The 21,702-nt window shown below is 42.2% G+C and overlaps 26 non-coding genes and 7 pseudogenes across 26 annotated transcripts; all 33 read left to right on the top strand.

Annotated features, from left to right (window-relative positions):
- The first annotated feature begins 117 nt into the window (after positions 1 to 117).
- On the top strand, positions 118 to 236 carry LOC146039728 (5S ribosomal RNA; annotated as a pseudogene).
- Positions 237 to 581: 345 nt separating this feature from the next.
- LOC146037379 (5S ribosomal RNA) lies at positions 582 to 700 on the top strand. The gene has a single exon (XR_014461060.1). It is a non-coding gene; the product is annotated as a 5S ribosomal RNA (ribosomal RNA).
- A 345-nt stretch (positions 701 to 1,045) lies between these two features.
- LOC146039786 (5S ribosomal RNA) lies at positions 1,046 to 1,164 on the top strand (annotated as a pseudogene).
- A 345-nt stretch (positions 1,165 to 1,509) lies between these two features.
- Positions 1,510 to 1,628, top strand: LOC146037378 (5S ribosomal RNA). Its single transcript, XR_014461059.1, has one exon. It is a non-coding gene; the product is annotated as a 5S ribosomal RNA (ribosomal RNA).
- Positions 1,629 to 1,973: 345 nt separating this feature from the next.
- LOC146039663 (5S ribosomal RNA) lies at positions 1,974 to 2,092 on the top strand (annotated as a pseudogene).
- Positions 2,093 to 2,437: 345 nt separating this feature from the next.
- LOC146037377 (5S ribosomal RNA) lies at positions 2,438 to 2,556 on the top strand. The gene has a single exon (XR_014461058.1). It is a non-coding gene; the product is annotated as a 5S ribosomal RNA (ribosomal RNA).
- A 345-nt stretch (positions 2,557 to 2,901) lies between these two features.
- LOC146037882 (5S ribosomal RNA) lies at positions 2,902 to 3,020 on the top strand. The gene has a single exon (XR_014461520.1). It is a non-coding gene; the product is annotated as a 5S ribosomal RNA (ribosomal RNA).
- Positions 3,021 to 3,366: 346 nt separating this feature from the next.
- LOC146039727 (5S ribosomal RNA) lies at positions 3,367 to 3,485 on the top strand (annotated as a pseudogene).
- Positions 3,486 to 3,830: 345 nt separating this feature from the next.
- Positions 3,831 to 3,949, top strand: LOC146037376 (5S ribosomal RNA). The gene has a single exon (XR_014461057.1). It is a non-coding gene; the product is annotated as a 5S ribosomal RNA (ribosomal RNA).
- Positions 3,950 to 4,294: 345 nt separating this feature from the next.
- On the top strand, positions 4,295 to 4,413 carry LOC146039661 (5S ribosomal RNA; annotated as a pseudogene).
- Positions 4,414 to 4,758: 345 nt separating this feature from the next.
- LOC146037375 (5S ribosomal RNA) lies at positions 4,759 to 4,877 on the top strand. The gene has a single exon (XR_014461056.1). It is a non-coding gene; the product is annotated as a 5S ribosomal RNA (ribosomal RNA).
- A 345-nt stretch (positions 4,878 to 5,222) lies between these two features.
- On the top strand, positions 5,223 to 5,341 carry LOC146039660 (5S ribosomal RNA; annotated as a pseudogene).
- Positions 5,342 to 5,686: 345 nt separating this feature from the next.
- On the top strand, positions 5,687 to 5,805 carry LOC146037374 (5S ribosomal RNA). Its single transcript, XR_014461055.1, has one exon. It is a non-coding gene; the product is annotated as a 5S ribosomal RNA (ribosomal RNA).
- Positions 5,806 to 6,150: 345 nt separating this feature from the next.
- Positions 6,151 to 6,269, top strand: LOC146038983 (5S ribosomal RNA). Its single transcript, XR_014462528.1, has one exon. It is a non-coding gene; the product is annotated as a 5S ribosomal RNA (ribosomal RNA).
- Positions 6,270 to 6,614: 345 nt separating this feature from the next.
- On the top strand, positions 6,615 to 6,733 carry LOC146039111 (5S ribosomal RNA). The gene has a single exon (XR_014462645.1). It is a non-coding gene; the product is annotated as a 5S ribosomal RNA (ribosomal RNA).
- Positions 6,734 to 7,078: 345 nt separating this feature from the next.
- Positions 7,079 to 7,197, top strand: LOC146038675 (5S ribosomal RNA). Its single transcript, XR_014462246.1, has one exon. It is a non-coding gene; the product is annotated as a 5S ribosomal RNA (ribosomal RNA).
- A 345-nt stretch (positions 7,198 to 7,542) lies between these two features.
- On the top strand, positions 7,543 to 7,661 carry LOC146040200 (5S ribosomal RNA). Its single transcript, XR_014463358.1, has one exon. It is a non-coding gene; the product is annotated as a 5S ribosomal RNA (ribosomal RNA).
- A 347-nt stretch (positions 7,662 to 8,008) lies between these two features.
- On the top strand, positions 8,009 to 8,127 carry LOC146039790 (5S ribosomal RNA; annotated as a pseudogene).
- Positions 8,128 to 8,472: 345 nt separating this feature from the next.
- On the top strand, positions 8,473 to 8,591 carry LOC146038273 (5S ribosomal RNA). The gene has a single exon (XR_014461878.1). It is a non-coding gene; the product is annotated as a 5S ribosomal RNA (ribosomal RNA).
- A 345-nt stretch (positions 8,592 to 8,936) lies between these two features.
- On the top strand, positions 8,937 to 9,055 carry LOC146039612 (5S ribosomal RNA). Its single transcript, XR_014463102.1, has one exon. It is a non-coding gene; the product is annotated as a 5S ribosomal RNA (ribosomal RNA).
- A 345-nt stretch (positions 9,056 to 9,400) lies between these two features.
- LOC146038272 (5S ribosomal RNA) lies at positions 9,401 to 9,519 on the top strand. The gene has a single exon (XR_014461877.1). It is a non-coding gene; the product is annotated as a 5S ribosomal RNA (ribosomal RNA).
- A 345-nt stretch (positions 9,520 to 9,864) lies between these two features.
- On the top strand, positions 9,865 to 9,983 carry LOC146039611 (5S ribosomal RNA). Its single transcript, XR_014463101.1, has one exon. It is a non-coding gene; the product is annotated as a 5S ribosomal RNA (ribosomal RNA).
- A 346-nt stretch (positions 9,984 to 10,329) lies between these two features.
- LOC146038091 (5S ribosomal RNA) lies at positions 10,330 to 10,448 on the top strand. The gene has a single exon (XR_014461711.1). It is a non-coding gene; the product is annotated as a 5S ribosomal RNA (ribosomal RNA).
- Positions 10,449 to 10,793: 345 nt separating this feature from the next.
- LOC146037894 (5S ribosomal RNA) lies at positions 10,794 to 10,912 on the top strand. Its single transcript, XR_014461531.1, has one exon. It is a non-coding gene; the product is annotated as a 5S ribosomal RNA (ribosomal RNA).
- Positions 10,913 to 11,257: 345 nt separating this feature from the next.
- LOC146038241 (5S ribosomal RNA) lies at positions 11,258 to 11,376 on the top strand. Its single transcript, XR_014461849.1, has one exon. It is a non-coding gene; the product is annotated as a 5S ribosomal RNA (ribosomal RNA).
- Positions 11,377 to 11,723: 347 nt separating this feature from the next.
- On the top strand, positions 11,724 to 11,842 carry LOC146039590 (5S ribosomal RNA). Its single transcript, XR_014463082.1, has one exon. It is a non-coding gene; the product is annotated as a 5S ribosomal RNA (ribosomal RNA).
- Positions 11,843 to 12,187: 345 nt separating this feature from the next.
- LOC146037373 (5S ribosomal RNA) lies at positions 12,188 to 12,306 on the top strand. The gene has a single exon (XR_014461054.1). It is a non-coding gene; the product is annotated as a 5S ribosomal RNA (ribosomal RNA).
- A 6,644-nt stretch (positions 12,307 to 18,950) lies between these two features.
- On the top strand, positions 18,951 to 19,069 carry LOC146039286 (5S ribosomal RNA). The gene has a single exon (XR_014462804.1). It is a non-coding gene; the product is annotated as a 5S ribosomal RNA (ribosomal RNA).
- Positions 19,070 to 19,414: 345 nt separating this feature from the next.
- LOC146037372 (5S ribosomal RNA) lies at positions 19,415 to 19,533 on the top strand. The gene has a single exon (XR_014461053.1). It is a non-coding gene; the product is annotated as a 5S ribosomal RNA (ribosomal RNA).
- A 347-nt stretch (positions 19,534 to 19,880) lies between these two features.
- On the top strand, positions 19,881 to 19,999 carry LOC146039168 (5S ribosomal RNA). Its single transcript, XR_014462697.1, has one exon. It is a non-coding gene; the product is annotated as a 5S ribosomal RNA (ribosomal RNA).
- A 345-nt stretch (positions 20,000 to 20,344) lies between these two features.
- LOC146038785 (5S ribosomal RNA) lies at positions 20,345 to 20,463 on the top strand. The gene has a single exon (XR_014462347.1). It is a non-coding gene; the product is annotated as a 5S ribosomal RNA (ribosomal RNA).
- A 345-nt stretch (positions 20,464 to 20,808) lies between these two features.
- LOC146038290 (5S ribosomal RNA) lies at positions 20,809 to 20,927 on the top strand. Its single transcript, XR_014461893.1, has one exon. It is a non-coding gene; the product is annotated as a 5S ribosomal RNA (ribosomal RNA).
- Positions 20,928 to 21,272: 345 nt separating this feature from the next.
- LOC146038537 (5S ribosomal RNA) lies at positions 21,273 to 21,391 on the top strand. The gene has a single exon (XR_014462121.1). It is a non-coding gene; the product is annotated as a 5S ribosomal RNA (ribosomal RNA).
- The last annotated feature ends 311 nt before the right edge of the window (positions 21,392 to 21,702 follow it).

Genomic DNA, 21,702 nt, shown 5'->3' with positions numbered 1-21,702 from the left:
GGTCTTTTTACATTACCAACACATGATTTTTTTCAGTAAGCCAATATAGTTAGGAAACTTTTTTATTAGCTTACCTGGTTATAGAAGTAGAAGATGGCAAAAAAGTGCCTGTATCTCACCTACAGCCATACTACATTGGATACGCCCAATCTCGTCTGATCTTGGAAGCTAAGCAGTGTTGGGCCTTGTTAGTACTTGGGTGGGGGACCACATGGGAACACCAGGTGCTTTCGGTTTTTCCCATTAATGGCAAATTGTTTTTAGTCTCTAGCTTTTTAAATTGGAAACTTTTTTCTCTTTATTGACAGTACAGACATTTGGAAGAGGTCAAACAGACACAATAGCCATCACCTAAAAACTTACCACACTGTTTAGGCCCAATTCCAACTGCTTTTGGCAGCTAAACAGTGTTGAGCCTCTTTAGTAGTTTAATTTGAGACCACCTGCTAATATCATGTCCTGTAGGTCTTTTTACATTACCAACACATGATTTTTTTCAGTAAGCCAATATAGTTAGGAAACTTTTTTATTAGCTTACCTGGTTATAGAAGTAGAAGAGGGCAAAAAAGTGCCTGGATCTCACCTACAGCCATACCACATTGGATACGCCCAATCTCGTCTGATCTTGGAAGCTAAGCAGTGTTGGGCCTGGTTAGTACTTGGGTGGGAGACCACATGGGAACACCAGGTGCTGTAGGTTTTTCCCATTACTGGCAAATTGTTTTTATTCTCTAGCTTTTTAAATTGGAAACTTTTTTCTCTTTATTGACAGTACAGACATTTGGAAGAGGTCAAACAGACACAATAGCCGTCACCTAAAAACTTACCACACTGTTTAGGCCCAATTCCAACTTTTTTTGGCAACTAAACAGTGTTGAGCCTCTTTAGTAGTTTAATTTGAGACCACCTGCTAATATCATGTCCTGTAGGTCTTTTTACATTACCAACACATGATTTTTTTCAGTAAGCCAATATAGTTAGGAAACTTTTTTATTAGCTTACCTGGTTATAGAAGTAGAAGATGGCAAAAAAGTGCCTGTATCTCACCTACAGCCATACCACATTGGATACGCCCAATCTCGTCTGATCTTGGAAGCTAAGCAGTGTTGGGGCTTGTTAGTACTTGGGTGGGAGACCACATGGGAACACCAGGTGCTTTCGGTTTTTCCCATTACTGGCAAATTGTTTTTAGTCTCTAGCTTTTTAAATTGGAAACTTTTTTCTCTTTATTGACAGTACAGACATTTGGAAGAGGTCAAACAGACACAATAGCCATCACCTAAAAACTTACCACACTGTTTAGGCCCAATTCCAACTGCTTTTGACAGCTAAACAGTGTTGAGCCTCTTTAGTAGTTTAATTTGAGACCACCTGCTAATATCATGTCCTGTAGGTCTTTTTACATTACCAACACATGATTTTTTTCAGTAAGCCAATATAGTTAGGAAACTTTTTTATTAGCTTACCTGGTTATAGAAGTAGAAGAGGGCAAAAAAGTGCCTGTATCTCACCTACAGCCATACCACATTGGATACGCCCAATCTCGTCTGATCTTGGAAGCTAAGCAGTGTTGGGCCTGGTTAGTACTTGGGTGGGAGACCACATGGGAACACCAGGTGCTGTAGGTTTTTCCCATTACTGGCAAATTGTTTTTATTCTCTAGCTTTTTAAATTGGAAACTTTTTTCTCTTTATTGACAGTACAGACATTTGGAAGAGGTCAAACAGACACAATAGCCGTCACCTAAAAACTTACCACACTGTTTAGGCCCAATTCCAACTTTTTTTGGCAGCTAAACAGTGTTGAGCCTCTTTAGTAGTTTAATTTGAGACCACCTGCTAATATCATGTCCTGTAGGTCTTTTTACATTGCCAACACATGATTTTTTTCAGTAAGCCAATATAGTTAGGAAACTTTTTTATTAGCTTACCTGGTTATAGAAGTAGAAGATGGCAAAAAAGTGCCTGTATCTCACCTACAGCCATACCACATTGGATACGCCCAATCTCGTCTGATCTTGGAAGCTAAGCAGTGTTGGGCCTTGTTAGTACTTGGGTGGGAGACCACATGGGAACACCAGGTGCTTTCGGTTTTTCCCATTACTGGCAAATTGTTTTTAGTCTCTAGCTTTTTAAATTGGAAACTTTTTTCTCTTTATTGACAGTACAGACATTTGGAAGAGGTCAAACAGACACAATAGCCATCACCTAAAAACTTACCACACTGTTTAGGCCCAATTCCAACTGCTTTTGACAGCTAAACAGTGTTGAGCCTCTTTAGTAGTTTAATTTGAGACCACCTGCTAATATCATGTCCTGTAGGTCTTTTTACATTACCAACACATGATTTTTTTCAGTAAGCCAATATAGTTAGGAAACTTTTTTATTAGCTTACCTGGTTATAGAAGTAGAAGAGGGCAAAAAAGTGCCTGTATCTCACCTACAGCCATACCACATTGGATACGCCCAATCTCGTCTGATCTTGGAAGCTAAGCAGTGTTGGGCCTGGTTAGTACTTGGGTGGGAGACCACATGGGAACACCAGGTGCTGTAGGTTTTTCCCATTACTGGCAAATTGTTTTTATTCTCTAGCTTTTTAAATTGGAAACTTTTTTCTCTTTATTGACAGTACAGACATTTGGAAGAGGTCAAACAGACACAATAGCCGTCACCTAAAAACTTACCACACTGTTTAGGCCCAATTCCAACTGCTTTTGGCAGCTAAACAGTGTTGATCCTCTTTAGTAGTTTAATTTGAGACCACCTGCTAATATCATGTCCTGTAGGTCTTTTTACATTACCAACACATGATTTTTTTCAGTAAGGCAATACAGTTAGGAAACTTTTTTATTAGCTTACCTGGTTATAGAAGTAGAAGAGGGCAAAAAAGTGCCTGGATCTCACCTACAGCCATACCACATTGGATACGCCCAATCTCGTCTGATCTTGGAAGCTAAGCAGTGTTGGGCCTGGTTAGTACTTGGGTGGGAGACCACATGGGAACACCAGGTGTTGTAGGTTTTTCCCATTACTGGCAAATATTTTTTTATTCTCTAGCTTTTTAAATTGGAAACTTTTTTCTCTTTATTGACAGTACAGACATTTGGAAGAGGTCAAACAGACACAATAGCCGTCACCTAAAAACTTACCACACTGTTTAGGCCCAATTCCAACTTTTTTTGGCAGCTAAACAGTGTTGAGCCTCTTTAGTAGTTTAATTTGAGACCACCTGCTAATATCATGTCCTGTAGGTCTTTTTACATTACCAACACATGATTTTTTTCAGTAAGCCAATATAGTTAGGAAACTTTTTTATTAGCTTACCTGGTTATAGAAGTAGAAGATGGCAAAAAAGTGCCTGTATCTCACCTACAGCCATACTACATTGGATACGCCCAATCTCGTCTGATCTTGGAAGCTAAGCAGTGTTGGGCCTTGTTAGTACTTGGGTGGGGGACCACATGGGAACACCAGGTGCTTTCGGTTTTTCCCATTAATGGCAAATTGTTTTTAGTCTCTAGCTTTTTAAATTGGAAACTTTTTTCTCTTTATTGACAGTACAGACATTTGGAAGAGGTCAAACAGACACAATAGCCGTCACCTAAAAACTTACCACACTGTTTAGGCCCAATTCCAACTGCTTTTGGCAGCTAAACAGTGTTGAGCCTCTTTAGTAGTTTAATTTGAGACCACCTGCTAATATCATGTCCTGTAGGTCTTTTTACATTACCAACACATGATTTTTTTCAGTAAGCCAATATAGTTAGGAAACTTTTTTATTAGCTTACCTGGTTATAGAAGTAGAAGAGGGCAAAAAAGTGCCTGGATCTCACCTACAGCCATACCACATTGGATACGCCCAATCTCGTCTGATCTTGGAAGCTAAGCAGTGTTGGGCCTGGTTAGTACTTGGGTGGGAGACCACATGGGAACACCAGGTGCTGTAGGTTTTTCCCATTACTGGCAAATTGTTTTTATTCTCTAGCTTTTTAAATTACAAACTTTTTTCTCTTTATTGACAGTACAGACATTTGGAAGAGGTCAAACAGACACAATAGCCGTCACCTAAAAACTTACCACACTGTTTAGGCCCAATTCCAACTTTTTTTGGCAACTAAACAGTGTTGAGCCTCTTTAGTAGTTTAATTTGAGACCACCTGCTAATATCATGTCCTGTAGGTCTTTTTACATTACCAACACATGATTTTTTTCAGTAAGCCAATATAGTTAGGAAACTTTTTTATTAGCTTACCTGGTTATAGAAGTAGAAGATGGCAAAAAAGTGCCTGTATCTCACCTACAGCCATACCACATTGGATACGCCCAATCTCGTCTGATCTTGGAAGCTAAGCAGTGTTGGGCCTTGTTAGTACTTGGGTGGGAGACCACATGGGAACACCAGGTGCTTTCGGTTTTTCCCATTACTGGCAAATTGTTTTTAGTCTCTAGCTTTTTAAATTGGAAACTTTTTTCTCTTTATTGACAGTACAGACATTTGGAAGAGGTCAAACAGACACAATAGCCATCACCTAAAAACTTACCACACTGTTTAGGCCCAATTCCAACTGCTTTTGACAGCTAAACAGTGTTGAGCCTCTTTAGTAGTTTAATTTGAGACCACCTGCTAATATCATGTCCTGTAGGTCTTTTTACATTACCAACACATGATTTTTTTCAGTAAGCCAATATAGTTAGGAAACTTTTTTATTAGCTTACCTGGTTATAGAAGTAGAAGAGGGCAAAAAAGTGCCTGTATCTCACCTACAGCCATACCACATTGGATACGCCCAATCTCGTCTGATCTTGGAAGCTAAGCAGTGTTGGGCCTGGTTAGTACTTGGGTGGGAGACCACATGGGAACACCAGGTGCTGTAGGTTTTTCCCATTACTGGCAAATTGTTTTTATTCTCTAGCTTTTTAAATTGGAAACTTTTTTCTCTTTATTGACAGTACAGACATTTGGAAGAGGTCAAACAGACACAATAGCCGTCACCTAAAAACTTACCACACTGTTTAGGCCCAATTCCAACTTTTTTTGGCAGCTAAACAGTGTTGAGCCTCTTTAGTAGTTTAATTTGAGACCACCTGCTAATATCATGTCCTGTAGGTCTTTTTACATTACCAACACATGATTTTTTTCAGTAAGCCAATATAGTTAGGAAACTTTTTTATTAGCTTACCTGGTTATAGAAGTAGAAGATGGCAAAAAAGTGCCTGTATCTCACCTACAGCCATACCACATTGGATACGCCCAATCTCGTCTGATCTTGGAAGCTAAGCAGTGTTGGGCCTTGTTAGTACTTGGGTGGGAGACCACATGGGAACACCAGGTGCTTTCGGTTTTTCCCATTACTGGCAAATTGTTTTTAGTCTCTAGCTTTTTAAATTGGAAACTTTTTTCTCTTTATTGACAGTACAGACATTTGGAAGAGGTCAAACAGACACAATAGCCATCACCTAAAAACTTACCACACTCTTTAGGCCCAATTCCAACTGCTTTTGGCAGCTAAACAGTGTTGAGCCTCTTTAGTAGTTTAATTTGAGACCACCTGCTAATATCATGTCCTGTAGGTCTTTTTACATTATCAACACATGAGTTTTTTCAGTAAGCCAATATAGTTAGGAAACTTTTTTATTAGCTTACCTGGTTATAGAAGTAGAAGAGGGCAAAAAAGTGCCGGTATCTCACCTACAGCCATACCACATTGGATACGCCCAATCTCGTCTGATCTTGGAAGCTAAGCAGTGTTGGGCCTGGTTAGTACTTGGGTGGGAGACCACATGGGAACACCAGGTGCTGTAGGTTTTTCCCATTACTGGCAAATTGTTTTTATTCTCTAGCTTTTTAAATTGGAAACTTTTTTCTCTTTATTGACAGTACAGACATTTGGAAGAGGTCAAACAGACACAATAGCCATCACCTAAAAACTTACCACACTGTTTAGGCCCAATTCCAACTGCTTTTGGCAGCTAAACAGTGTTGATCCTCTTTAGTAGTTTAATTTGAGACCACCTGCTAATATCATGTCCTGTAGGTCTTTTTACATTACCAACACATGATTTTTTTCAGTAAGGCAATACAGTTAGGAAACTTTTTTATTAGCTTACCTGGTTATAGAAGTAGAAGAGGGCAAAAAAGTGTCCGGATCTCACCCACAGCCATACCACATTGGATACGCCCAATCTCGTCTGATCTTGGAAGCTAAGCAGTGTTGGGCCTGGTTAGTACTTGGGTGGGAGACCACATGGGAACACCAGGTGCTGTATGTTTTTTCCCATTAATGGCAAATTATTTTTATTCTCTTGCTATTTAAATTGGAAACTTTTTATTTTTATTGCCAATACAGACATTTGGGACAGGTCAAACAGACACAATAGCCATCACCTAAAAACTTACCACACTGTTTAGGCCCAATTCCAACTGCTTTTGGGAGCTAAACAGTGTTGAGCCTCTTTAGTAGTTTAATTTGAGACCACCTGCTAACATCATGTCCTGTAGGTCTTTTTACATTACCAACACATGATTTTTTTCAGTAAGCCAATATAGTTAGGAAACTTTTTTATTAGCTTACCTGGTTATAGAAGTAGAAGAGGGCAAAAAAGTGCCTGTATTTCACCTACAGCCATACCACATTGGATACGCCGAATCTCGTCTGATCTTGGAAGCTAAGCAGTGTTGGGCCTGGTTAGTACTTGGTTGGGAGACCACACGGGAACACCAGGTGCTGTAGGTTTTTCCCATTACTGGCAAATTGTTTTTATTCTCTAGCTTTTTAAATTTTAAACTTTTTTCTCTTTATTGACAGTACAGACATTTGGAAGAGGTCAAACAGACACAATAGCCATCACCTAAAAACTTACCACACTGCTTAGGCCCAATTCCAACTGCTTTTGGGAGCTAAACAGTGTTGAGCCTCTTTAGTAGTTTAATTTGAGACCACCTGCTAATATCATGTCCTGTAGGTCTTTTTACATTACCAACACATGATTTTTTTCAGTAAGGCAATACAGTTAGGAAACTTTTTTATTAGCTTACCTGGTTATAGAAGTAGAAGAGGGCAAAAAAGTGCCTGGATATCACCTACAGCAATACCACATTGGATACGCCCAATCTCGTCTGATCTTGGAAGCTAAGCAGTGTTGGGCCTGGTTAGTACTTGGGTGGGAGACCACATGGGAACACTAGGTGCTGTAGGTTTTTTCCCATTAATGGCAAATTGTTTTTATTCTCTTGCTATTTAAATTGGAAACTTTTTATTTTTATTGCCAATACAGACATTTGGGAGAGGTCAAACAGACACAATAGCCATCACCTAAAAACTTACCACACTGTTTAGGCCCAATTCCAACTGCTTTTGGGAGCTAAACAGTGTTGAGCCTCTTTAGTAGTTTAATTTGAGACCACCTGCTAATATCATGTCCTGTAGGTCTTTTTACATTACCAACACATGATTTTTTTCAGTAAGCCAATATAGTTAGGAAACTTTTTTATTAGCTTACCTGGTTATAGAAGTAGAAGAGGGCAAAAAAGTGCTTGTATCTCACCTACAGCCATACCACATTGGATACGCCCAATCTCATCTGATCTTGGAAGCTAAGCAGTGTTGGGCCTGGTTAGTACTTGGGTGGGAGACCACATGGGAACACCAGGTGCTGTAGGTTTTTACCATTACTGGCAAATTGTTTTTATTCTCTAGCTTTTTAAATTGGAAACTTTTTTCTCTTTATTGACAGTACAGACATTTGGAAGAGGTCAAACAGACACAATAGCCATCACCTAAAAACTTACCACACTGTTTAGGCCCAATTCCAACTTTTTTTGGCAGCTAAAAAGTGTTGAGCCTCTTTAGTAGTTTAATTTGAGACCACCTGCTAATATCATGTCCTGTAGGTCATTTTATACTTTACCAACACATGATTTTTTTCAGTAAGCCAATATAGTTAGGAAACTTTTTTATTAGCTTACCTGGTTATAGAAGTAGAAGATGGCAAAAAAGTGCCTGTATCTCACCTACAGCCATACCACATTGGATACGCCCAATATCGTCTGATCTTGGAAGCTAAGCAGTGTTGGGCCTTGTTAGTACTTGGGTGGGAGACCACATGGGAACACCAGGTGCTTTCGGTTTTTCCCATTACTGGCAAATTGTTTTTAGTCTCTAGCTTTTTAAATTGGAAACTTTTTTCTCTTTATTGACAGTACAGACATTTGGAAGAGGTCAAACAGACACAATAGCCATCACCTAAAAACTTACCACACTGTTTAGGCCCAATTCCAACTGCTTTTGGCAGCTAAACAGTGTTGAGCCTCTTTAGTAGTTTAATTTGAGACCACCTGCTAATATCATGTCCTGTAGGTCTTTTTACATTACCAACACATGATTTTTTTCAGTAAGCCAATATAGTTAGGAAACTTTTTTATTAGCTTACCTGGTTATAGAAGTAGAAGAGGGCAAAAAAGTGCCTGTATCTCACCTACAGCCATACCACATTGGATACGCCCAATCTCGTCTGATTTTGGAAGCTAAGCAGTGTTGGGCCTGGTTAGTACTTGGGTGGGAGACCACATGGGAACACCAGGTGCTGTAGGTTTTTCCCATTACTGGCAAATTGTTTTTATTCTCTAGCTTTTTAAATTGGAAACTTTTTTCTCTTTATTGACAGTACAGACATTTGGAAGAGGTCAAACAGACACAATAGCCGTCACCTAAAAACTTACCACACTGTTTAGGCCCAATTCCAACTTTTTTTGGCAGCTAAACAGTGTTGAGCCTCTTTAGTAGTTTAATTTGAGACCACCTGCTAATGTCATGTCCTGTAGGTCTTTTTACATTACCAACACATGATTTTTTTCAGTAAGCCAATATAGTTAGGAAACTTTTTTATTAGCTTACCTGGTTATAGAAGTAGAAGATGGCAAAAAAGTGCCTGTATCTCACCTACAGCCATACCACATTGGATACGCCCAATCTCATCTGATCTTGGAAGCTAAGCAGTGTTGGGCCTTGTTAGTACTTGGGTGGGAGACCACATGGGAACACCAGGTGCTTTCGGTTTTTCCCATTACTGGCAAATTGTTTTTAGTCTCTAGCTTTTTAAATTGGAAACTTTTTTCTCTTTATTGACAGTACAGACATTTGGAAGAGGTCAAACAGACACAATAGCCATCACCTAAAAACTTACCACACTGTTTAGGCCCAATTCCAACTGCTTTTGGCAGCTAAACAGTGTTGAGCCTCTTTAGTAGTTTAATTTGAGACCACCTGCTAATATCATGTCCTGTAGGTCTTTTTACATTACCAACACATGATTTTTTTCAGTAAGCCAATATAGTTAGGAAACTTTTTTATTAGCTTACCTGGTTATAGAAGTAGAAGAGGGCAAAAAAGTGCCTGTATCTCACCTACAGCCATACCACATTGGATACGCCCAATCTCGTCTGATTTTGGAAGCTAAGCAGTGTTGGGCCTGGTTAGTACTTGGGTGGGAGACCACATGGGAACACCAGGTGCTGTAGGTTTTTCCCATTACTGGCAAATTGTTTTTATTCTCTAGCTTTTTAAATTGGAAACTTTTTTCTCTTTATTGACAGTACAGACATTTGGAAGAGGTCAAACAGACACAATAGCCGTCACCTAAAAACTTACCACACTGTTTAGGCCCAATTCCAACTTTTTTTGGCAGCTAAACAGTGTTGAGCCTCTTTAGTAGTTTAATTTGAGACCACCTGCTAATGTCATGTCCTGTAGGTCTTTTTACATTACCAACACATGATTTTTTTCAGTAAGCCAATATAGTTAGGAAACTTTTTTATTAGCTTACCTGGTTATAGAAGTAGAAGATGGCAAAAAAGTGCCTGTATCTCACCTACAGCCATACCACATTGGATACGCCCAATCTCATCTGATCTTGGAAGCTAAGCAGTGTTGGGCCTTGTTAGTACTTGGGTGGGAGACCACATGGGAACACCAGGTGCTTTCGGTTTTTCCCATTACTGGCAAATTGTTTTTAGTCTCTAGCTTTTTAAATTGGAAACTTTTTTCTCTTTATTGACAGTACAGACATTTGGAAGAGGTCAAACAGACACAATAGCCATCACCTAAAAACTTACCACACTCTTTAGGCCCAATTCCAACTGCTTTTGGCAGCTAAACAGTGTTGAGCCTCTTTAGTAGTTTAATTTGAGACCACCTGCTAATATCATGTCCTGTAGGTCTTTTTACATTATCAACACATGATTTTTTTTCAGTAAGCCAATATAGTTAGGAAACTTTTTTATTAGCTTACCTGGTTATAGAAGTAGAAGAGGGCAAAAAAGTGCCGGTATCTCACCTACAGCCGTACCACATTGGATACGCCCAATCTCGTCTGATCTTGGAAGCTAAGCAGTGTTGGGCCTGGTTAGTACTTGGGTGGGAGACCACATGGGAACACCAGGTGCTGTAGGTTTTTCCCATTACTGGCAAATTGTTTTTATTCTCTAGCTTTTTAAATTGGAAACTTTTTTCTCTTTATTGACAGTACAGACATTTGGAAGAGGTCAAACAGACACAATAGCCATCACCTAAAAACTTACCACACTGCTTAGGCCCAATTCCAACTGCTTTTGGCAGCTAAACAGTGTTGATCCTCTTTAGTAGTTTAATTTGAGACCACCTGCTAATATCATGTCCTGTAGGTCTTTTTACATTACCAACACATGATTTTTTTCAGTAAGGCAATACAGTTAGGAAACTTTTTTATTAGCTTACCTGGTTATAGAAGTAGAAGAGGGCAAAAAAGTGTACGGATCTCACCCACAGCCATACCACATTGGATACGCCCAATCTCGTCTGATCTTGGAAGTTAAGCAGTGTTGGGCCTGGTTAGTACTTGGGTGGGAGACCACATGGGAACACCAGGTGCTGTAGGTTTTTTCCCATTAATGGCAAATTGTTTTTATTCTCTTGCTATTTAAATTGGAAACTTTTTATTTTTATTGCCAATACAGACATTTGGGACAGGTCAAACAGACACAATAGCCATCACCTAAAAACTTACCACACTGTTTAGGCCCAATTCCAACTGCTTTTGGGAGCTAAACAGTGTTGAGCCTCTTTAGTAGTTTAATTTGAGACCACCTGCTAATATCATGTCCTGTAGGTCTTTTTACATTACCAACACATGATTTTTTTCAGTAAGCCAATATAGTTAGGAAACTTTTTTATTAGCTTACCTGGTTATAGAAGTAGAAGAGGGCAAAAAAGTGCTTGTATCTAACCTACAGCCATACCACATTGGATACGCCCAATCTCGTCTGATCTTGGAAGCTAAGCAGTGTTGGGCCTGGTTAGTACTTGGGTGGGAGACCACATGGGAACACCAGGTGCTGTATGTTTTTACCATTACTGGCAAATTGTTTTTATTCTCTAGCTTTTTTAATTGGAAACTTTTTTCTCTTTATTGACAGTACAGACATTTGGAAGAGGTCAAACAGACACAATAGCCATCACCTAAAAACTTACCACACTGTTTAGGCCCAATTCCAACTTTTTTTGGCAGCTAAAACGTGTTGAGCCTCTTTAGTAGTTTAATTTGAGACCACCTGCTAATATCATGTCCTGTAGGTCATTTTATACTTTACCAACACATGATTTTTTTCAGTAAGCCAATATAGTTAGGAAACTTTTTTATTAGCTTACCTGGTTATAGAAGTAGAAGATGGCAAAAAAGTGCCTGTATCTCACCTACAGCCATACCACATTGGATACACCCAATCTCGTCTGATCTTGGAAGCTAAGCAGTGTTGGGCCTTGTTAGTACTTGGGTGGGAGACCACATGGGAACACCAGGTGCTTTCGGTTTTTCCCATTACTGGCAAATTGTTTTTAGTCTCTAGCTTTTTAAATTGGAAACTTTTTTCTCTTTATTGACAGTACAGACATTTGGAAGAGGTCAAACAGACACAATAGCCATTACCTAAAAACTTACCACACTGTTTAGGCCCAATTCCAACTGCTTTTGGCAGCTAAACAGTGTTGAGCCTCTTTAGTAGTTTAATTTGAGACCACCTGCTAATATCATGTCCTGTAGGTCTTTTTACATTACCAACACATGATTTTTTTCAGTAAGCCAATATAGTTAGGAAACTTTTTTATTAGCTTACCTGGTTATAGAAGTAGAAGAGGGCAAAAAAGTGCCTGTATCTCACCTACAGCCATACCACATTGGATACGCCCAATCTCGTCTGATCTTGGAAGCTAAGCAGTGTTGGGCCTGGTTAGTACTTGGGTGGGAGACCACATGGGAACACCAGGTGCTGTAGGTTTTTCCCATTACTGGCAAATTGTTTTTATTCTCTAGCTTTTTAAATTGGAAACTTTTTTCTCTTTATTGACAGTACAGACATTTGGAAGAGGTCAAACAGACACAATAGCCGTCACCTAAAAACTTACCACACTGTTTAGGCCCAATTCCAACTTTTTTTGGCAGCTAAACAGTGTTGAGCCTCTATCCAGCCTGGGTTGGAGGACCTTGTTAAAGTCCCCCAAGCAAATCACTAAATTTTCTGGGAACAACGTCGCAAATTCCACCGCCAGTCTCACCACGTCGTAGGAGAATGGGGGTGGGATATACACAGTCATAATACAGAACCGCACATGCTCAATAGCACATTCCAAAAATATAAATCTACCCCCCTGGTCGATCTTAACACATCCTACTTCAAGAACCACAGTTTTTTTAATAAGAATCGCTACCCCACGGGAGGAGGAGGAGAAGGGGGCCTGGAAGATATGTCCAATCCATGGACGTTTTATGGATCCCGCCCGTTCCTTCGTCAAGTGGGTCTCTTGTAAACATATTATATCAGCCTCAAGGCCCTTACACTGCTTCATCACAAGAGCTCTTTTAATCTTGCAGTTCAGGCCTCTAACATTCCAGGTCAAGAATTTAACCATTTAGAATACATCAAACATGTTACTCCTGCCTGTGCCCGTGTCAGCTCCTCTACAACAAGACCCACTTGCCCCCTTGGGCCCGGCCCGCCATGACTGGCACCGTAAGAGCCACCTAGCAGAGGTTTTATAATTCAGGCGGCCATGACTAGAAACATACAAAAAAAAACAAAAACACTTACACCACAATAAATACACAAACCCCTCCCCCTTCCCCCCCCCCCACCCTGTATACCCAACCCCCCTGGTATACCTATAACCCTACACCCCCTCCACCACATACCCCAACCCTATCACAAATACATGCGGCCCTGGGGCAATTTACTAATGACCACCAAAGAAGCCCGCCCCCCCCTCCCACCACACCACTCCACAACTCTCAGAATTTATATATATAACGGTGGGCGAGAGCTATCAGCAAGACAAAGAAGAAAATGAAAAAAAAGGGAAAAAAATTAAATATGTAAACAACAGTCATGCGAATAGCTCTCGACCGAAGATCAAAAGCCCTGTTACACTACACAGGAAAAGCTCCTTCAAAATATTTAATCGAAACATAATTCATAGCGCCCCTGCGAAGTGCGCCCAGACCCTACACGCTCTACCATGCAGCCATGGACGCATCACGCAGGGGCCCCGTTATCAGTCTAAGCATAGACAAGTCATTAAGAAGATAGTATATAGCAGTGTCAAAATAGGAGTATATATGCATCAAGACACAAAAAAATAATTTGTCATAACAAAAACACATCAAGGATAAATCACCGTCGTAATAATAGTTCACGACCGCCCATCCGAAACCCTGTTATTTTTCACAGGCAATATATCAAAAAGCATGTATAATCGAGGCATACTGCAAGATGCCCATATGGGGTGTGCCCGGGGCCCAGCAAACTTTGCCATAATGCCACGCCCACACACCACAGGGCCCTCTATACAGGTCTATGCATAAAACAAATCTAAGAATACAATATATGGCGATGACCATATACGACAGTCATGCTTCAGACCACTGGACCAACTGATATCAACATGCTAAGACCTGTTTCTTTCCAGGATAGGTAACATCTAACCACCTGGCCGCCTCCCCGGGAGTGAAGAAAAATTTCGTAGCCCCATCCGCCACAACTCTCAATTTGGACGGATAGAGCATGGAATATTTTAATTCCAGCTCCCGCAGGCGAATTTTAACATCCCTAAATTTGGCCCGATCCTTCTGGATTTCTAAGGGAAAGTCCGGGAAGGCAGCAATCCTACTGCCGTTATATGCAAAGTCCTCCTTGTCCCTGGACAACCTTAAGACCGTATCCCGGTCTTTAAAATTTAGGAATTTAGCAATAAGAGTCCGATGAGGACCTCCCGGAGGGGGGGCCCGCCCGGGGACCCGATGGGCCCGCTCAATGGCAAACTGAGCCGAAAAGGCCTTATCCCCAAAGATCTGTAGCAACCAATCTGTCAGAAATTTCTCTGGGGATGCCCCCTCTACTCTCTCTTCAAACCCCAGGAAACGAATATTATTCCGTCGAAGACGGCCTTCCATGTCCGACAATTTATACCGTATTTCAGAGATTTGGCCGCTCATGGCTTTAACCTGGGACTGTAATGGGCCAACCAGATCTTCTACACCTGATATTCTAGTCTCGGCCTCAGTTACTCTCTCACGCAGAAGTTGAGCATCGTTCCTCAGCAAGGAGATATCAGACTGGACCTTGCTAATCTGTTCACCCAGACGGGTCTCACACGTATTGATAGCCTCAAGCACTTGTTGCAGCGTGACTTCAGGGACCCCCGGGGTTGTACTATCTTTGGTAGGGGTAGATAGCGGAGTGCTAGCATGCAACTGAGAACTGTTCCCCGCCTGAGAGCGAGCATACTTCTCCAATCTCGCGGCAGCGGCTGTCTGGCCCGTTTTCCCCATTTTTGCCTTTGACACAATCCCTTGAGATTTTCCCTCCCCTTACTCAAAGTATTATTTTGGAGAGCCTAAACCAAGGTCACCACACTCACAGCTCCGGCCAAGGGTCCCCTTCAAAAAGAGAAGAGAAGAAAAAAAAAAAAAACACGAAAGTCTCCGGCTCAATCCGCCATGCCCCCCAATTCATGCAGCAGTCCAGAAAAAAAAAAAAAAAAAAAAAAAACTCCAACCTCACTCCCGGCCAAACTGGTGCTGTACTGGTACTGTCGGGCCCTACAGTTAATTATAGGCCCAGGGACACTCGCAATTCATCTGTAACAGACACTGAAGTTCTCTAAAGGAGATAACTTGCTCCCAACTGCCACCCAGCTCTTTGAGATATAAATATACAGCGAGGCGGAGGTACCTTCTTACAGACAATAGACTCCGGTGTCTGCGCCTCACACCCGCAGGCTCCCGGGGTCTCTTGAACAGGCAAAGGGGGCAGCCCACGTCCGCTGCGACTCTCACCCGCAGGCAGCCGCTGGCGGTCCACACGCGCCCCTCCGTCTCCACTCACCGGAAGGCTCCCTTGCGGGCAACACAGCGCTAGATACCTGCTCTCACCAGGCGTCGCAGCCCCTCTATCCAGTGACCGGGGGGCGGGAAAAACAGACGGGGATGATCGGCCTGCTATACCCCAGACCAACGTTCTCTCCTGCGGCACGTGTCTCTGCACGTCACAGCGCTGGGCGCCCGCTCTCACCGGGCGTCCCAGTCCTTCTGTCCGGAGGTCCAGGGGGAGAAGGGTAAGCGGGAAGGAACAGCCCGCTGAAGCCCAGACCAGAATCCTCTCCTTCGCCTCACGTCACCGCGCGTCACAGCGCTGGGCGCCCGCTCCCACCGGGCGTCACAGCCCTTCCGTCAAACGGCACTGAGGCAGGGAGACAGGCGGGGGAAAGACAGCCAACTATAACCCGGATCCAAGTCTCTCCTTCACTGGCGGTAAGGCAAGGTGTCGCCGGGTATCATAGTAGTTTACAGGGCTTGTATCCAGTAGTATCAACTACTAAAACGGAGCAGTCTCCATTCACGTGGAGTGATGAGTGCGGAGGAGGACAGGCGCGCGCTCTCACTCACGTCCTGCCGTGATCACGCCCCCACCATGATAGATGGAATAGGTCCGAGAAGGATATAGATAGAGAAGGCAATAGGTTTTCTGAGTTCATTGAAGAAATTGGGTGGAAAGACCCCTGGCGGATGAGGAATCCCGAGGCTCAGCAGTTTTCGTGCTATTCCCCCTCCCATAGATCGTTTTCTCGGATCGATCTGATTCTTGTATCAGACCTAGCCCTTACTAAGATTAGGCATGTTGACTATAGAGCACGTGGGATATCGGACCACTCCCCGGTGATAATGGAATTGGATCTAGAGACCCCGTTAGGGTTTAAATATTGGAAATTACAGGCCTATTGGTTGGAGCAATTGGGTGATCCGGGCGGGTTTGAAACCATTATTGAGGAGTTCTTTGCGGGTAATGATGGGTCCGCCTCTAATAACTGTGTGTGGGACGCCTTTAAGGCCTATTTGAGAGGGGTTGTGATCAAAAAGATAGCATTTTTAAAAACATCTAATCGTAAACTAGCAAAAGAATTAGAGGCCAAAATGACTCACTATGAGAATGTATTTCTACAGGTGAAAACTGATGTTGCCAGGTCTGAGTGGCTGGGTGCCCAGAAAGAGTGGGTAGAATATCTTCAAGGGGCGACATGTCGCAGGCTGGGGTTTGGGGCACACAAGTGGTATGCAAACTCTGACCGCACTGGGAAATTCCTGGCCCATTTAATGAAGCAGGAGAACCCCCATAACACTATTTCGATGATTGAACTATCAAACGGTGATAAAGTAACTAAAACCCCGGGTATAACGGAGCTCTTCTCCACACATCTGGAGGATGTATATAGGTCCAAACTTAATCGGAATATCGGGGAAATCGAGGACTATTTGTCCCGGTTAGCTCTCCCTCGCTTAGAGCCCGCTTCACGGGATTGTTTGGAGGCTCCTCTGCTATTAGAGGAGGTTAAGGTGGCGGTTAATTCTTTCCCAGGGGGCAAAGCCCCCGGTCTGGATGGCCTCCCTGGGGAGGTGTATCAAAAATTTATAGGAAAGCTAGGCCCGCGCCTCCTGAAAGTATTTCAACAGATGGAACAAGAAGAAAGTATCCCTCAGTCAATGGCTGAAGCCGTAATTATCATGATCCCTAAAAGTGGTAAGAACCCTAATCGGGTGGACTCATACAGGCCTATTTCTTTAATAACGGCGGATGCAAAGATATATGCCAAGATTTTGGCAACCAGACTTCAGACAGTAATACATCAAGTGGTCCACCCGGACCAGACTGGGTTTATGGTGGGTAAATCCACCATGATTAATTTAAGAAGGGCTTATACCTATCTTCAGTGGGTACAGTTGGTGGGGACGGACGCCTTGCTCGCGTCTTTTGACGCGAACAAGGCGTTCGACTCAGTTGAATGGCCTTTTTTGTGGGGGGTGCTGCGGGCGTTGGGGTTTGGCGAAAGGTTTATTAAACGGATATCATTGTTATATCAGGATCCTAAGGCCAGAGTGTCAATTAATGGACATACCTCTCCCCTTTTCTCTCTCTCCAGAGGCACGCGCCAAGGCTGTCCCCTGTCCCCTCTGCTGTTTGCAGTGGTGGTGGAGCCCTTGGCTTGCGCCCTGCGGGCGACATTGGGGGGAGGGATTCGGGGAAATGGGCCCTGTAGGAACTTAGTTTCGTTATATGCGGACGATTTACTGGTGGGGCTGGCGGATCCCGGTGACTTGCCGGGAGTGATAAAGTTAATTCAGGACTTTGGGGGATACTCTGGCCTCACTATGAATTGGGGGAAATCTAATTTTATCTGGTTAGGGGAAAATGCAGGGACTAGGTCAATGCCAATTGTTCAGTTAAAGCAGGTGGAGAAATTTAGATATTTGGGAATAGTGGTAGCAAGAGACTCAGCCGACTTTATCTCTGATAACCTTATCCCTTTTATTCATGACTTAAAAACAAAATGTAGAAGTTGGGCACGACTCCAGATTTCACAAATTGGCCGGGTGAACCTGGTCAAGATGGCTATTTTGCCCAAGTTTCTGTATATTGCTCAACATGCCCCTGTTTTCATAAAGGACGAACACTTTCGGAAAATCAGGAGTATTGTTTCTTCCTTTATATGGAGAGAAAAACGCCCAAGAGTCAGATTAGAGATCCTCTCCCGGGATAGGGAAAGGGGTGGCTTGGCTCTCCCTGACTTTAAGCTTTATTATAATAATTATAATTTGAGACCACCTGCTAATATCATGTCCTGTAGGTCTTTTTACATTACCAACACATGATTTTTTTCAGTAAGGCAATACAGTTATGGGTACTTGTGAGTTAACTGGGCGCCCGATTTCTAAATCGGGTTGGATCGGGCACATCGCATCGCATCGCATGCGACCATCGGATGCGATGCGATGCGATGCGATGACCCGATTTTTCCATAGGAATCAATGTTAAAATGGACTGAGTCCATTTTAACATGGAATTCAATGGGAAAAGGGGTCCTTTTCATACCCCTACTATCCAAGTGGGCATGGAGTTGGATATAAACCTGTGGCGAGCGTAGCGAGCCACCGAGCCCGAAGCGTGGCGAGCGTAGCGAGCCCCGCGAGGGGACACAGAATACCGTCCCCTCGCGGGGCTCGCTTCGCTCGCCACGCTTCGGGCTCGGTGGCTCGCTACGCTCGCCACAGGTTTATGTCCAACTCCATGCCCACTTGGATAGTAGGGGTATGAAAAGGACCCCTTCTCCCATTGAATTCCATGTTAAAATGGACTCAGTCCATTTTAACATTGATTCCTATGGAAAAATCGGGTCATCGCATCCGATGGTCGCATGCGATGCGATGCGATGCGATGCGATATCGCATCGCATCGCATCTGATTGTATGCCTTAACTTAAGGCATACAATCAAAAAATCGGGCGCCCAGATAACTCATAAGTACCCAGTTATGAAACTTTTTTATTAGCTTACCTGGTTATGAAGTAGAAGAGGGCAAAAAAGTGCCTGGATCTCACTTACAGCAATACCACATTGGATATGCCCAATCTCGTCTGATCTTGGAAGCTAAGCAGCGTTGGGCCTGGTTAGTACTTGGGTGGGAGACCACATGGGAACACCAGGTGCTGTAGGTTTTTTCCCATTAATGGCAAATTGTTTTTATTCTCTTGCTATTTAAATTGGAAACTTTTTATTTTTATTGCCAATACAGACATTTGGGAGAGGTCAAACAGACACAATAGACATCACCTAAAAACTTACCACACTGTTTAGGCCCAATTCCAACTGCTTTTGGGAGCTAAACAGTGTTGAGCCTCTTTAGTAGTTTAATTTGAGACCACCTGCTAATATCATGTCCTGTAGGTCTTTTTACATTACCAACACATGATTTTTTTCAGTAAGCCAATATAGTTAGGAAACTTTTTTATTAGCTTACCTGGTTATAGAAGTAGAAGAGGGCAAAAAAGTGCTTGTATCTCACCTACAGCCATACCACATTGGATACGCCCAATCTCGTCTGATCTTGGAAGCTAAGCAGTGTTGGGCCTGGTTAGTACTTGGGTGGGAGACCACATGGGAACACCAGGTGCTGTAGGTTTTTACCATTACTGGCAAATTGTTTTTATTCTCTAGCTTTTTAAATTGGAAACTTTTTTCTCTTTATTGACAGTACAGACATTTGGAAGAGGTCAAACAGACACAATAGCCATCACCTAAAAACTTACCACACTGTTTAGGCCCAATTCCAACTTTTTTTGGCAGCTAAAAAGTTTTGAGCCTCTTTAGTAGTTTAATTTGAGACCACCTGCTAATATCATGTCCTGTAGGTCATTTTATACTTTACCAACACATGATTTTTTTCAGTAAGCCAATATAGTTAGGAAACTTTTTTATTAGCTTACCTGGTTATAGAAGTAGAAGATGGCAAAAAAGTGCCTGTATCTCACCTACAGCCATACCACATTGGATACGCCCAATCTCGTCTGATCTTGGAAGCTAAGCAGTGTTGGGCCTGGTTAGTACTTGGGTGGGAGACCACATGGGAATACCAGGTGCTTTCGGTTTTTCCCATTACTGGCAAATTGTTTTTAGTCTCTAGCTTTTTAAATTGGAAACTTTTTTCTCTTTATTGACAGTACAGACATTTGGAAGAGGTCAAACAGACACAATAGCCATCACCTAAAAACTTACCACACTGTTTAGGCCCAATTCCAACTGCTTTTGGCAGCTAAACAGTGTTGAGCCTCTTTAGTAGTTTAATTTGAGACCACCTGCTAATATCATGTCCTGTAGGTCTTTTTACATTATCAACACATGATTTTTTTCAGTAAGCCAATATAGTTAGGAAACTTTTTTATTAGCTTACCTGGTTATAGAAGTAGAAGAGGGCAAAAAAGTGCCGGTATCTCACCTACAGCCATACCACTTTGGATACGCCCAATCTCGACTGATCTTGGAAGCTAAGCAGTGTTGGGCCTGGTTAGTACTTGGGTGGGAGACCACATGGGAACACCAGGTGCTGTAGGTTTTTCCCATTACTGGCAAATTGTTTTTATTCTCTAGCTTTTTAAATTGGAAACTTTTTTCTCTTTATTTAGAGTACAGACATTTGGAAGAGGTCAAACAGACACAATAGCCATCACCTAAAAACTTACCACACTGTTTAGGCCCAATTCCAACTGCTTTTGGCAGCTAAACAGTGTTGAGCCTCTTTAGTAGTTTAATTTGAGACCACCTGCTAATATCATGTCCTGTAGGTCTTTTTACATTACCAACACATGATTTTTTTCAGTAAGGCAATACAGTTAGGAAACTTTTTTATTAGCTTACCTGGTTATAGAAGTAGAAGAGGGCAAAAAAGTGTCTGGATCTCACCCACAGCCATACCACATTGGATACGCCCAATCTCGTCTGATCTTGGAAGCTAAGCAGTGTTGGGCCTGGTTAGTACTTGGGTGGGAGACCACATGGGAACACCAGGTGCTGTAGGTTTTTTCCCATTAATGGCAAATTGTTTTTATTCTCTTGCTATTTAAATTGGAAACTTTTTATTTTTATTGCGAATACAGACATTTGGGACAGGTCAAACAGACACAATAGCCATCACCTAAAAACTTACCACACTGTTTAGGCCCAATTCCAACTGCTTTTGGGAGCTAAACAGTGGTGAGCCTCTTTAGTAGTTTAATTTGAGACCACCTGCTAACATCATGTCCTGTAGGTCTTTTTACATTACCAACACATGATTTTTTTCAGTAAGCCAATATAGTTAGGAAACTTTTTTATTAGCTTACCTGGTTGTAGAAGTAGAAGAGGGCAAAAAAGTGCCTGTATCTCACCTACAGCCATACCACATTGGATACGCCCAATCTCGCCTGATCTTGGAAGCTAAGCAGTGTTGGGCCTGGGTAGTACTTGGGTGGGAGACCACGCGGGAACACCAGGTGCTGTAGGTTTTTCCCATTACTGGCAAATTGTTTTTATTCTCTAGCTTTTTAAATTGGAAACTTTTTTCTCTTTATTGACAGTACAGACATTTGGAAGAGGTCAAACAGACACAATAGCCATCACCTAAAAACTTACCACACTGTTTAGGCCCAATTCCAACTTTTTTTGGCAGCTAAACAGTGTTGAGCCTCTTTAGTAGTTTAATTTGAGACCACCTGCTAATATCATGTCCTGTAGGTCTTTTTACATTACCAACACATGATTTTTTTCAGTAAGCCAATATAGTTAGGAAACCTTTTTATTAGCTTACCTGGTTATA

The sequence above is a fragment of the Crinia signifera genome, chromosome 9 (genome assembly GCF_055691185.1).
Source record: "Crinia signifera chromosome 9, ASM5569118v1, whole genome shotgun sequence".
Lineage (NCBI taxonomy): Eukaryota > Metazoa > Chordata > Amphibia > Anura > Myobatrachidae > Crinia > Crinia signifera.
Note: the sequence above shows the minus strand (reverse complement) of the source record. Positions and strands in the feature narration are given on the sequence as shown.